The 12373-nt window shown below is 38.0% G+C and overlaps 12 non-coding genes across 12 annotated transcripts; all 12 read right to left on the bottom strand.

Moving 5' to 3' along the window:
• Positions 1 to 730: 730 nt before the first annotated feature.
• On the bottom strand, positions 731 to 802 carry trnaq-cug (transfer RNA glutamine (anticodon CUG)). Its single transcript has one exon. It is a non-coding gene; the product is annotated as a tRNA-Gln (tRNA).
• Positions 803 to 4658: 3856 nt separating this feature from the next.
• trnaq-cug (transfer RNA glutamine (anticodon CUG)) lies at positions 4659 to 4730 on the bottom strand. The gene has a single exon. It is a non-coding gene; the product is annotated as a tRNA-Gln (tRNA).
• Positions 4731 to 5037: 307 nt separating this feature from the next.
• Positions 5038 to 5109, bottom strand: trnaq-cug (transfer RNA glutamine (anticodon CUG)). The gene has a single exon. It is a non-coding gene; the product is annotated as a tRNA-Gln (tRNA).
• Positions 5110 to 5417: 308 nt separating this feature from the next.
• trnaq-cug (transfer RNA glutamine (anticodon CUG)) lies at positions 5418 to 5489 on the bottom strand. The gene has a single exon. It is a non-coding gene; the product is annotated as a tRNA-Gln (tRNA).
• A 308-nt stretch (positions 5490 to 5797) lies between these two features.
• Positions 5798 to 5869, bottom strand: trnaq-cug (transfer RNA glutamine (anticodon CUG)). Its single transcript has one exon. It is a non-coding gene; the product is annotated as a tRNA-Gln (tRNA).
• Positions 5870 to 6565: 696 nt separating this feature from the next.
• trnaq-cug (transfer RNA glutamine (anticodon CUG)) lies at positions 6566 to 6637 on the bottom strand. The gene has a single exon. It is a non-coding gene; the product is annotated as a tRNA-Gln (tRNA).
• A 702-nt stretch (positions 6638 to 7339) lies between these two features.
• Positions 7340 to 7411, bottom strand: trnaq-cug (transfer RNA glutamine (anticodon CUG)). Its single transcript has one exon. It is a non-coding gene; the product is annotated as a tRNA-Gln (tRNA).
• Positions 7412 to 8099: 688 nt separating this feature from the next.
• On the bottom strand, positions 8100 to 8171 carry trnaq-cug (transfer RNA glutamine (anticodon CUG)). The gene has a single exon. It is a non-coding gene; the product is annotated as a tRNA-Gln (tRNA).
• Positions 8172 to 9253: 1082 nt separating this feature from the next.
• Positions 9254 to 9325, bottom strand: trnaq-cug (transfer RNA glutamine (anticodon CUG)). Its single transcript has one exon. It is a non-coding gene; the product is annotated as a tRNA-Gln (tRNA).
• A 700-nt stretch (positions 9326 to 10025) lies between these two features.
• On the bottom strand, positions 10026 to 10097 carry trnaq-uug (transfer RNA glutamine (anticodon UUG)). Its single transcript has one exon. It is a non-coding gene; the product is annotated as a tRNA-Gln (tRNA).
• A 308-nt stretch (positions 10098 to 10405) lies between these two features.
• trnaq-cug (transfer RNA glutamine (anticodon CUG)) lies at positions 10406 to 10477 on the bottom strand. The gene has a single exon. It is a non-coding gene; the product is annotated as a tRNA-Gln (tRNA).
• A 1473-nt stretch (positions 10478 to 11950) lies between these two features.
• On the bottom strand, positions 11951 to 12022 carry trnaq-cug (transfer RNA glutamine (anticodon CUG)). The gene has a single exon. It is a non-coding gene; the product is annotated as a tRNA-Gln (tRNA).
• Positions 12023 to 12373: the final 351 nt, after the last annotated feature.

Genomic DNA, 12373 nt, shown 5'->3' with positions numbered 1-12373 from the left:
GGGAGGGGTGTGTGTACTAAGGGGGGTGCAGTTAAAATTGGCGAGTAGGGCACTAAGGGGACATCTCCTGATTACTCACAGTGATGTCCCCTCACCCTCCACACCAAGGGGCCCTAAATGTCTAAGGTGCGGTTAAAATTGGCGGGTAGGGTGCCAGGAGGACATCTGCTGCTTGCTTGCAGTGATGTCCAGGCACCCCCCCTACCAAGGACCCTACGTGTCTAAGGTGCAAATAAAACCGAAAGAGGGGGGGCCCACTCCATACGGCAACCATAGGAGGGGGGCCACTCCCAAGTAGCCCCCCCCCAAGGCGCATCGCAGGCTAAACCCCCCACCCCCTCACCCTAATATGAGGTTATATAAGGAAGGGGGTAAGTTGGGGACAGCTGGTAGACTGTCCCCCGGTGGTCAAACAGCCGTCCCCCAGCCCACCCCCAGCAAAGGGGCCAGGGCCACCCAGCCCAGGGGCCCACCCCCGGAGGCGCCGACACCCCAGGCCCGGCACCACCCACCCCACACAGAGATTTACGATTTAAATAAATGTTATTCGTCAAAACAAAATACATTAACAGGGAATTGCGTAGAATATTTTTTGGAATTAACAATTTCGTTGCAAGAAGCCAATAAAATGGAGGCATGTTCTGGGCTGTGAGTGGTTTTTAATCTATTGGTTTGATGCAGTGAAATGTGTAGATCCATGTAACAATGATGGAGAGTGGGTTGGGTTTCAAGGTTCTACTGAAATTTGAACTCAGACTACTGGATTCAGAGTCCAGAGTGCTAACCATTACACCATAGAACCCTATAAGCAACTGCAGTTTTTGATAAGGAAAATTGTTATAACTGGGAAATAATGAATGAATTCATGAAATGAAATAGAAAACTAGCTGACCAATATTAAGATTTATGATTTAAGTAAATGTTGTTTGTAAAAAAAAAAAAAAAAAAGTACTTTATATGTAGATTAACAGGGAAGTGCATAAAATATTCTTTGGGAATTAACAATTTTGTTGCAAGAAGCCAATAAAATGGAGGCATGTTCTGGGCTGTGTGTGGTTTTTAATCTATTGGTTTGATGCAGTGAAATGTGTACATCCATGTAAAAAACACACATAAGTAGAGTTTCAAGATTCTACTGAGATTTGAACGCAGACTACTGGATTCAAAATCCAGAGTGCTAACCATTACACCATGGAACCCTATGAGAAACTGCAGTTTTTGAAAAGGAAAATTGTTATAACTGGGAAATAATGAATAAATTCATGAAATGAATTAGAAAATTAGCTGACCAAGATTACGATTTATGATTTAAATAAATGTTATTTGTCAAAAAAAAAACATTAACAGGGAAGTGCATAGAATATTTTTTGGGAATTAACAATTTCGTTGCAAGAAGCCAATAAAATGAGAGCATTTTCTGGGCTGTGTGTGGTTTTTAATCTATTGGTTTGATGCAGTGAAATGTGTATATCCATATAACAATGATATAACAATCTAGCCACAGGGGTTGCAAGCCAGTTGCCTCTGTGCCGGTCCCAAGCCCGGATAAATAGAGAGGGTTGCGTCAGGAAGGGCATCCGGCGTAAAAATTGCCAAAATAACCATGCGAATCATCCACAACACTTTAGACATACCGGATCGGTCGAGGCCCGGGTTAACAACGACCGCCACCGATGCTGTTAACCTACAGGGTGTCGGTGGAAATTTGACTACTGTTGGTCGAAGAAAGAGGGGAGGCAGAAGGGCCCATGGCCAGAGAGAGAAGGGAAAAGGCAGGAACATAGGTTTGAGAATAGGGACTCTTAACGTTGGCACAATGACAGGGAAAGGCAGAGAGCTGGCAGACATGATGGAGAGAAGGAAGGTAGATGTACTGTGTGTGCAGGAGACAAGGTGGAAGGGCAGCAAGGCACGTAGTATTGGAGGAGGATACAAACTGTTCTATCATGGTGTTGATAGGAAGAGAAACGGGGTAGGTGTGACTCTGAAGGGGGAGTTTGTAAACAGTGTTCTAGAGGTGAAAAGAGTCTCAGACAGGATGATGAGCCTAAAGTTAGAAATCGAAGGGGTGATGGTGAATGTAGTCAGTGGGTATGCGCCACAGGTTGGCTGTGAGTTAGAAGTGAAGGAGAGATTCTGGAGTGAGTTGGATGAGGTCATAGAGGGTATCCCCAGAGGAGAGAGAGTTGTTATTGGAGCAGACTTTAATGGGCATGTTGGTGAGGGCAATAGAGGTGATGAGGAGGTGATGGGCAGGTTTGGTGTGAAGGAAAGGAATCTGGAGGGACAGATGGTGGTGGACTTTGCGAAGAGGATGGAAATGGCTGTAGTCAACACTTACTTCCAGAAGAGAGAGGAACATAGAGTGACATACAGAAGTGGAGGTAGGAGTACTCAGGTGGACTACATCCTATGTAGACGAGGTCATTTGAGAGAGGTTAATGACTGCAAAGTGGTAGTAGGAGAGAGTGTAGCCAGACAGCACCGCATGGTGGTGTGTAAAATGACTCTGGAGGTCAGGAAGAAGAAGAGAGGGAAAACAGAAAAGAAGACCAAGTGGTGGAAGCTACAGAATGAAGAAACTTGTGAGGAATTTAGGCAGATGTTGAGACAGGTCCTGGGTGGTCAGGATGAGCTTCCAGATGACTGGGAAACTACAGCAGAGATTATCAGGGAAACAGGTAGGAAGGTGCTAGGTGTGTCATCTGGAAAGAGGAAAGACGGTAAAGAGACTTGGTGGTGGAATGAGGAAGTACAGGAATGCGTCCAGAGGAAGAGGTTGGCTAAAAAGAAGTGGGATGTAGAAAGGACTGAGGAATGTAGACAGGAGTACAAGGAAGCGCAGCGTAGAGTGAAGAGAGAGGTGGCAAAGGCCAAACAGAAGGCTTACGATGAGCTATATGACAGGTTAGACACAAAGGAAGGAGAGAAGGACTTGTACAGGCTAGCCAGACAGAGAGACAGAGATGGGAAGGACGTGCTACAGATAAGGGTGATTAAGGACAGAGATGGAAAGGTGCTAACAACCCAGGAGAGTGTACAGAAAAGATGGAAGGAGTATTTTGAGGAGCTGATGAACGTGGAAAATGACAGGGAAAGAAGGGAGGAAGATGTGGTTGTTGTGGAGCAGGAAGTAGCAGATATTGGAAAGGATGAGGTTAGGAAGGCTCTGAAAAGGATGAAGAGCGGAAAGGCCGTTGGTCCTGATGACGTACCTGTGGAGGTATGGAAGTGCTTAGGAGAGACAGCAGTGGAATTTCTAACGAGGTTGTTCAATAGGATTTTAGAGAGTGAGAAGATGCCTGAGGAATGGAGGAGAAGCGTTCTGGTTCCGATCTTTAAGAACAAGGGTGACACGCAGAACTGCAGCAACTATAGAGGAATAAAGTTGATGAGCCACACAATGAAGCTGTGGGAAAGAGTAGTGGAAGCCAGGCTTAGGAAGAAGGTGGAGATTTGTGAGCAGCAGTATGGTTTCATGCCCCGTAAGAGCACCACTGATGCCATTTTTGCTTTGAGAATGTTGATGGAAAAGTACAGAGAAGGTCAGAAGGAGCTGCATTGTGTGTTCGTAGATTTAGAGAAGGCATATGACAGGGTGCCGAGGGAGGAGCTGTGGTACTGTATGAGGTCGTCTGGAGTGGCAGAGAAGTATGTCAGAGTAGTTCAGGACATGTATGAGAGAAGTATGACGGTGGTGAGATGTGCTGTAGGTCAGACAGAGGAGTTCAAGGTGGAGGTGGGACTACACCAAGGATCAGCTTTGAGTCCTTTTTTGTTTGCTATGCTGATGGACAGGCTGACAGACGAGGTAAGACAGGAATCTCCCTGGACAATGATGTTTGCGGATGACATTGTAATTTGCAGTGAGAGTAGAGAGCAGGTGGAGGAACAGCTAGAGAGGTGGAAGTTTGCTCTGGAAAGAAGAGGCATGAAGGTCAGTCGTAGTAAGACAGAATACATGTGTCTGAACGAGAGGGATCAAGGTAGAAGCGTTAGGTTACAGGGGGCTGAGGTGAAGAAGGTGCAGGAGTTTAAGTACTTGGGGTCAACAGTTCAGTGTGATGGGGAGTGTGGAAAAGAGGTGAAGAGGCGAGTGCAGGCAGGTTGGAGCGGGTGGAGGAAAGTGTCAGGAGTGTTGTGTGACAGAAGAGTGTCAGCAAGACTCAAAGGAAAGGTGTACAAGACAGTGGTGAGACCAGCTCTGCTCTATGGGTTAGAGACGGTAGCAGTGAGACAGAGACAAGAAGATGATTTGGAGGTAGCGGAGATGAAGATGTTGAGGTTCTCCTTAGGAGTGACCAGGTTAGACAGGATAAGGAACGAGTACATCAGAGGGACGGCTCATGTTGCCTGTGTTAGCGACAAAGTCAGAGAAGCCAGACTGAGATGGTTTGGACATGTTCAGAGGAGGGATAGTGGATATATTGGTAGAAGGATGTTGGAGATGGAGCTGCCTGGCAGGAGGGCAAGAGGACGGCCAAAGAGGAGATACATGGATGTCTTAACAGAGGACATGAAGTTGGCTAATGTTAGGGTAGAAGATGTCCATGATAGAGTGAGGTGGAAAAGGATGATTCGCTGTGGCGACCCCTGATGGGAAAAGCCGAAAGAGAAAGAAGAAGATATAACAATGATGGAGAGTGGGTTGGGTTATAAGGTTCTACTGAGATTTGAACTCAGACTACTGGATTCAGAGTCCAGAGTGCTAACCATTACACCATAGAACCCTATGAGCAACTGCAGTTTTTGAAAAGGAAAATTGTTATAACTTGGAAATAATGAATGAATTCATGAAATGAATTAGAAAATTAGCTGACCAAGATTACGATTTATGATTTAAATAAATGTTATTTGTCAAAAAAAATACATTAACAGGGAAGTGCATAGAATATTTTTTGGGAATTAACAATTTCGTTGCAAGAAGCCAATAAAATGGAGGCATGTTCTGGGCTGTGTGTGGTTTTTAATCTATTGGTTTGATGCAGTGAAATGTGAAGATCCCTGTAACAAGCATTGAGAGTGGGTTGGGTTTCAAGGTTCTACTGAGATTTGAACTCAGACTACTGGATTCAGAGTCCAGAGTGCTAACCATTACACCATAGAACCCTATGAGCAACTGCAGTTTTTGATAAGGAAAATTGTTATAACTGGGAAATAATGAATGAATTCATGAAATGAATTAGAAAATTAGCTGACCAAGATTACGATTTATGATTTAAATAAATGTTATTTGTCAAAAAAAAAATACATTAACAGGGAATTGCATAGAATATTTTTTGGAATTAACAATTTCGTTGCAAGAAGCCAATAAAATGCAGGCATTTTCTGGGCTGTGTGTGGTTTTTAATCTATTGGTTTGATGCAGTGAAATGTGTAGATCCATCTAACGAGGATGGAGAGTGGGTTGAGTTTTAAGGTTCTACTGAAATTTGAACTCAGACTACTGGATTCAGAGTCCAGAGTGCTAACCATTACACCATAGAACCCTATGAGCAACTGCAGTTTTTGATAAGGAAAATTGTTATAACTGTGAAATAATGAATGAATTCATGAAATGAATTAGAAAATTAGCTGACCAAGATTACGATTTATGATTTAAATAAATGTTATTTGTCAAAAAAAAAATACATTAACAGGGAATTGCATAGAATATTTTTTGGAATTAACAATTTCGTTGCAAGAAGCCAATAAAATGCAGGCATTTTCTGGGCTGTGTGTGGTTTTTAATCTATTGGTTTGATGCAGTGAAATGTGTAGATCCATCTAACGAGGATGGAGAGTGGGTTGAGTTTTAAGGTTCTACTGAAATTTGAACTCAGACTACTGGATTCAGAGTCCAGAGTGCTAACCATTACACCATAGAACCCTATGAGCAACTGCAGTTTTTGATAAGGAAAATTGTTATAACTGTGAAATAATGAATGAATTCATGAAATGAAATAGAAAATAGCTGACCAATATTAAGATTTATGATTTAAGTAAATGTTTGTAAAAAAAAAAAAAAAGTACTTTATATGTAGATTAACAGGGAAGTGCATAAAATATTCTTTGGGAATTAACAATTTTGTTGCAAGAAGCCAATAAAATGGAGGCATGTTCTGGGCTGTGTGTGGTTTTTAATCTATTGGTTTGATGCAGTGAAATGTGTACATCCATGTAAAAAAAACATAAGTAGAGTTTCAAGATTCTACTGAGATTTGAACACAGACTACTGGATTCAAAATCCAGAGTGCTAACCATTACACCATGGAACCCTATGAGAAACTGCAGTTTTTGAAAAGGAAAATTGTTATAACTGGGAAATAATGAATACATTCATGAAATGAATTAGAAAATTAGCGGACCAAGATTACGATTTATGATTTAAATAAATGTTATTCGTCAAAAAAAAAATACATTAACAGGGAATTGCATAGAATATTTTTTGGAATTAACAATTTCGTTGCAAGAAGCCAATAAAATGCAGGCATTTTCTGGGCTGTGTGTGGTTTTTAATCTATTGGTTTGATGCAGTGAAATGTGAAGATCCATCTAACAAGCATGGAGAGTGGGTTGGGTTTTAAGGTTCTACTGAAATTTGAACTCAGACTACTGGATTCAGAGTCCAGAGTGCTAACCATTACACCATAGAACCCTATGAGCAACTGCAGTTTTTGATAAGGAAAATTGTTATAACTGGGAAATAATGAATGAATTCATGAAATGAATTAGAAAACTAGCTGACCAAGATGACGATTTATGATTTGAATAAATGTTATTTGTAAAAAAAGAATTATGTACTTTATTTTTGTGGATTAACAGGGAAGTGCATAGAATTTTTGGGGGGAATTAATTTCGTTGCAAGAAGGCAATAAAATGAGAGCATTTTCTTGGCTGTGTGTGGTTTTTAATCTATTGGTTTGATGCAGTGAAATGTGTAGATCCATCTAACGAGGATGGAGAGTGGGTTGAGTTTTAAGGTTCTACTGAAATTTGAACTCAGACTACTGGATTCAGAGTCCAGAGTGCTAACAATTACACCATAGAACCCTATGAGCAACTGCAGTTTTTGATAAGGAAAATTGTTATAACTTGGAAATAATGAATGAATTCATGAAATGAATTAGAAAATTAGCGGACCAAGATTACGATTTATGATTTAAATAAATGTTATTCGTCAAAAAAAAATACATTAACAGGGAATTGCATAGAATATTTTTTGGAATTAACAATTTCGTTGCAAGAAGCCAATAAAATGGAGGCATGTTCTGGGTTGTGTGTGGTTTTTAATCTATTGGTTTGATGCAGTGAAATTTGTAGATCCATGTAACAAGCATGGAGAGTGGGTTGGGTTTCAAGGTTCTACTGAAATTTGAACTCAGACTACTGGATTCAGAGTCCAGAGTGCTAACCATTACACCATAGAACCCTATAAGCAACTGCAGTTTTTGATAAGGAAAATTGTTATAACTGGGAAATAATGAATGAATTCATGAAATGAATTAGAAAATTAGCTGACCAAGATTACGATTTATGATTTAAATAAATGTTATTTGTCAAAAAAAAAATGCATTAACAGGGAATTGCATAGAATATTTTTTGGAATTAACAATTTCGTTGCAAGAAGCCAATAAAATGCAGGCATTTTCTGGGCTGTGTGTGGTTTTTAATCTATTGGTTTGATGCAGTGAAATGTGAAGATCCCTGTAACAAGCATTGAGAGTGGGTTGGGTTTCAAGGTTCTACTGAGATTTGAACTCAGACTACTGGATTCAGAGTCCAGAGTGCTAAACATTACACCATAGAACCCTATGAGCAACTGCAGTTTTTGATAAGGAAAATTGTTATAACTGGGAAATAATGAATGAATTCATGAAATGAATTAGAAAATTAGCGGACCAAGATTACGATTTATGATTTAAATAAATGTTATTCGTCAAAAAAAAAATACATTAACAGGGAATTGCATAGAATATTTTTTGGAATTAACAATTTCGTTGCAAGAAGCCAATAAAATGCAGGCATTTTCTGGGCTGTGTGTGGTTTTTAATCTATTGGTTTGATGCAGTGAAATGTGAAGATCCATCTAACAAGCATGGAGAGTGGGTTGGGTTTTAAGGTTCTACTGAAATTTGAACTCAGACTACTGGATTCAGAGTCCAGAGTGCTAACCATTACACCATAGAACCCTATGAGCAACTGCAGTTTTTGATAAGGAAAATTGTTATAACTGGGAAATAATGAATGAATTCATGAAATGAGATAAAAAACTAGCTGACCAAGATGACGATTTATGATTTGAATAAATGTTATTTGTAAAAAAAGAATTATGTACTTTATTTTTGTGGATTAACAGGGAAGTGCATAGAATTTTTGGGGGGAATTAATTTCGTTGCAAGATGGCAATAAAATGTGAGCATTTTCTGGGCTGTGTGTGGTTTTTAATCTATTGGTTTGATGCAGTGAAATGTGTAGATCCATCTAACGAGGATGGAGAGTGGGTTGAGTTTTAAGGTTCTACAGATATTTGAACTCAGACTACTGGATTCAAAGACCAGAGTGCTAACCATTACAACATAGAACCCTATGAGCAACAGCAGTTTTTGATAAGGAAAATTGTTATATCGTGAAAATATTGAATGAATTCATGAAATGAATTAGAAAATTAGCTGACCAAGATTAAGATTTATGATTTAAATAAATGTTATTTGTCAAAAAAAAATACATTAACAGGGAAGTGCATAGAATATTTTTTGGGAATTAACAATTTCGTTGCAAGAAGCCAATAAAATGGAGGCATGTTCTGGGCTGTGTGTGGTTTTTAATCTATTGGTTTGATGCAGTGAAATGTGAAGATCCATGTAACAAGCATGGAGAGTGGGTTGGGTTTCAAGGTTCTACTGAGATTTGAACTCAGACTACTGGATTCAGAGTCCAGAGTGCTAACCATTAAACCATAGAACCCTATGAGCAACTGCAGTTTTTGATAAGGAAAATTGTTATAACTGGGAAATAATGAATGAATTCATGAAATGAATTAGAAAATTAGCGGACCAAGATTACGATTTATGATTTAAATAAATGTTATTCGTCAAAAAAAAATACATTAACAGGGAATTGCATAGAATATTTTTTGGAATTAACAATTTCGTTGCAAGAAGCCAATAAAATGCAGGCATTTTCTGGGCTGTGTGTGGTTTTTAATCTATTGGTTTGATGCAGTGAAATGTATAAGTCCATGTAACAAGCATTGAGAGTGGGTTGGGTTTTAAGGTTCTACTGAGATTTGAACTCAGACTACTGGATTCAGAGTCCAGAGTGCTAACCATTACACCATAGAACCCTATGAGCAACTGCAGTTTTTGATAAGGAAAATTGTTATAACTGGGAAATAATGAATGAATTCATGAAATGAGATAGAAAACTAGCTGACCAAGATTAAGATTTATGATTTGAATAAATGTTATTTGTAAAAAAAAATTATGTACTTTATTTTTGTGGATTAACAGGGAAGTGCATAGAATTTTTTTGGGGAATTAATTTCGTTGCAAGAAGCCAATAAAATGTGAGCATTTCCTGGGCTGTGTGTGGTTTTTAATCTATTGGTTTGATGCAGTGAAATGTGTAGATCCATGTAAAAACTATTGAGAGTGGGTTGGGTTTTAAGGTTCTACTCAGATTTGAACTCAGACTACTGGATTCAAAGACCAGAGTGCTAACCATTACACCATAGAACCCTATTAGCAACTGCAGTTTTTGATAAGGAAAATTGTTATAACTGGGAAATAATGAATGGATTCATGAAATGAATTAGAAAATTAGCTGACCAAGATTACGATTTATGATTTAAATAAATGTTATTTGTCAAAAAAAAACATTAACAGGGAAGTGCATAGAATATTTTTTGGGAATTAACAATTTCGTTGCAAGAAGCCAATAAAATGAGAGCATTTTCTGGGCTGTGTGTGGTTTTTAATCTATTGGTTTGATGCAGTGAAATGTATAAGTCCATGTAACAAGCATTGAGAGTGGGTTGGGTTTTAAGGTTCTACTGAGATTTGAACTCAGACTACTGGATTCAAAGACCAGAGTGCTAACCATTACACTATAGAACCCTATTAGCAACTGCAGTTTTTGATAAGGAAAATTGTTATAACTGGGAAATAATGAATGAATTCATGAAATGAATTAGAAAATTAGCGGACCAAGATTACGATTTATGATTTAAATAAATGTTATTCGTCAAAAAAAAAATACATTAACAGGGAATTGCATAAAATATTTTTTGGAATTAACAATTTCGTTGCAAGAAGCCAATAAAATGGAGGCATGTTCTGGGCTGTGTGTGGTTTTTAATCTATTGGTTTGATGCAGTGAAATGTGTAGATCCATGTAACAAGCATGGAGAGTGGGTTGGGTTTCAAGGTTCTACTGAAATTTGAACTCAGACTACTGGATTCAGAGTCCAGAGTGCTAACCATTACACCATAGAACCCTATAAGCAACTGCAGTTTTTGATAAGGAAAATTGTTATAACTGGGAAATAATGAATGAATTCATGAAATGAAATAGAAAACTAGCTGACCAATATTAAGATTTATGATTTAAGTAAATGTTGTTTGTAAAAAAAAAAAAAAAAGTACTTTATATGTAGATTAACAGGGAAGTGCATAAAATATTCTTTGGGAATTAACAATTTTGTTGCAAGAAGCCAATAAAATGGAGGCATGTTCTGGGCTGTGTGTGGTTTTTAATCTATTGGTTTGATGCAGTGAAATGTGTACATCCATGTAAAAAACACACATAAGTAGAGTTTCAAGATTCTACTGAGATTTGAACGCAGACTACTGGATTCAAAATCCAGAGTGCTAACCATTACACCATGGAACCCTATGAGAAACTGCAGTTTTTGAAAAGGAAAATTGTTATAACTGGGAAATAATGAATGAATTCATGAAATGAAATAGAAAACTAGCTGACCAATATTAAGATTTATGATTTAAGTAAATGTTGTTTGTAAAAAAAAAAATTTTACTTTATATGTAGATTAACAGGGAAGTGCATAAAATATTCTTTGGGAATTAACAATTTTGTTGCAAGAAGCCAATAAAATGGAGGCATGTTCTGGGCTGTGTGTGGTTTTTAATCTATTGGTTTGATGCAGTGAAATGTGTACATCCATGTAAAAAACACACATAAGTAGAGTTTCAAGATTCTACTGAGATTTGAACGCAGACTACTGGATTCAAAATCCAGAGTGCTAACCATTACACCATGGAACCCTATGAGAAACTGCAGTTTTTGAAAAGGAAAATTGTTATAACTGGGAAATAATGAATGAATTCATAAAATGAATTAGAAAATTAGCTGACCAAGATTACGATTTATGATTTAAATAAATGTTATTTGTCAAAAAAAATACATTAACAGGGAAGTGCATAGAATATTTTTTGGGAATTAACAATTTCGTTCCAAGAAGCCAATAAAATGGAGGCATGTTCTGGGCTGTGTGTGGTTTTTAATCTATTGGTTTGATGCAGTGAAATGTGAAGATCCCTGTAACAAGCATTGAGAGTGGGTTGGGTTTCAGGGTTCTACTGAAATTTGAACTCAGACTACTGGATTCAGAGTCCAGAGTGCTAACCATTACACCATAGAACCCTATGAGCAACTGCAGTTTTTGATAAGGAAAATTGTTATAACTTGGAAATAATGAATGAATTCATGAAATGAATTAGAAAATTAGCTGACCAAGATTACGATTTATGATTTAAATAAATGTTATTTGTCAAAAAAAATACATTAACAGGGAAGTGCATAGAATATTTTTTGGGAATTAACAATTTCGTTCCAAGAAGCCAATAAAATGGAGGCATGTTCTGGGCTGTGTGTGGTTTTTAATCTATTGGTTTGATGCAGTGAAATGTGAAGATCCCTGTAACAAGCATTGAGAGTGGGTTGGGTTTCAAGGTTCTACTGAAATTTGAACTCAGACTACTGGATTCAGAGTCCAGAGTGCTAACCATTACACCATAGAACCCTATAAGCAACTGCAGTTTTTGATAAAGAAAATTGTTATAACTGGGAAATAATGAATGAATTCATGAAATGAGATAGAAAACTAGCTGACCAAGATTACGATTTATGATTTGAATAAATGTTATTTGTAAAAAAAAAATTATGTACTTTATTTTTGTGGATTAACAGGGAAGTGCATAGAATTTTTTTGGGGAATTAATTTCGTTGCAAGAAGCCAATAAAATTTGAGCATTTCCTGGGCTGTGTGTGGTTTTTAATCTATTGGTTTGATGCAGTGAAATGTGTAGATCCATGTAACAAGCATTGAGAGTGGGTTGGGTTTTAAGGTTCTACTCAGATTTGAACTGAAGGA

The sequence above is a fragment of the Oryzias latipes genome, chromosome 6 (genome assembly GCF_053564925.1).
Source record: "Oryzias latipes strain Hd-rR chromosome 6, Olatipes_Hd-rR_3.1".
Taxonomy (NCBI): Eukaryota; Metazoa; Chordata; class Actinopteri; order Beloniformes; family Adrianichthyidae; genus Oryzias; species Oryzias latipes.
The sequence above is the reverse complement of the archived record's forward strand: the minus strand, read 5'-3'. Positions and strand labels throughout refer to the sequence as shown.